Genomic DNA, 1,265 nt, shown 5'->3' with positions numbered 1-1,265 from the left:
GCGCTCAGAGAATCCACAGACAGAGTGTACACAGAGGCTTGATGGTAGACACACCAACCGGGAGAGACTGACAGCAGGACGGGGAAATCTAAAGAGGCAAAGGCAGCAGAGAGCTCGGTGAATAATCCAATAACGAGAAACAGATACTAGACACAACAGGACTGGAACTAGACAAGCTAGCGGGCAGGTACATACAAAGACGAACTTGCAAGGAACAAAGGAAACGAGGGGAATTTAAATCAAACCGGATTGGACAATAATAAGAATCAGGTGCGGGACGCAGGTGAGAGAAGTCAGAGGTAATGAGATCACCAGGTGGAAGACGCGCACGTGTGGAGCTGTCAAAACAAAAACACAACACATAGTGAAACAAAGACAAAGCAGCCAATGAGACCGAAATCATAACAGGACTCCCCCCCCACGACCGCCACCGGGCGGTCCATGAGGAGGCTCACCCCGTCGCTGGCGGAGATCCTCTATCAGCCCAGGGTCCAGAATGTCCCGGGCCGGTACCCAACACCTCTCCTCCGGACCATATCCTTCCCCGCCTATGAGATATTGAAATCCCCTACCCCGGCGACGCACATCCAGTAAAGACTTAACTGAATACACAGGGGCACCATCTATAAGCTGAGGGGTGGGAGGGGTGGGGGCAGAGGGAACAGGATTAAGGTGGGAAAAATACACAGGCTTCAGTTTAGACACATGAAAAACTGGGTGAACCCGACTGAGTGCTGGGGGCAATCTGAGCCTGACCCTCACGGGATTAATAACCTTAACAATGCTGTATGGCCCAAGGAATCGTGGAGCCAGCTTGCGAGAAGGCTCACGGAGAGGTAAATCCTTGGACGAAAGCCATACTTTCTGCCCACAGATAAAACGGGGCGCGGTTATACGGTGACGATCGGCCGCGGCTTTGGTACGTCTGGAAACCTGACGTAATGTAAATCTAGCCTTTCTCCAGGTGCGTTTGCAACGACGGACAAAAGCTAGTGCAGACGGAACCACCGCATCAGGTTCTTGTGACGGGAATAAAGGGGGCTGAAACCCCATGGACGCCTCAAAAGGGGACATGTTGAGAGACGAAACAGGGAGAGAATTATGGGCGTATTCAACCCAGGGTAACTGTTGGCACCAGGAGCTCGGATATTGCGTTGTCAGACAGCGGAGAGCTCTACCTAAATCTTGCTTAGCCCGTTCACATTGCCCGTTGGTCTGAGGATGATACCCTGAAGACAAGCTAGCTGTGGAGCCTATTTGTCTAC

The sequence above is a fragment of the Misgurnus anguillicaudatus genome, chromosome 19 (assembly GCF_027580225.2).
Source record: "Misgurnus anguillicaudatus chromosome 19, ASM2758022v2, whole genome shotgun sequence".
NCBI lineage: Eukaryota > Metazoa > Chordata > Actinopteri > Cypriniformes > Cobitidae > Misgurnus > Misgurnus anguillicaudatus.
Note: the sequence above shows the minus strand (reverse complement) of the source record.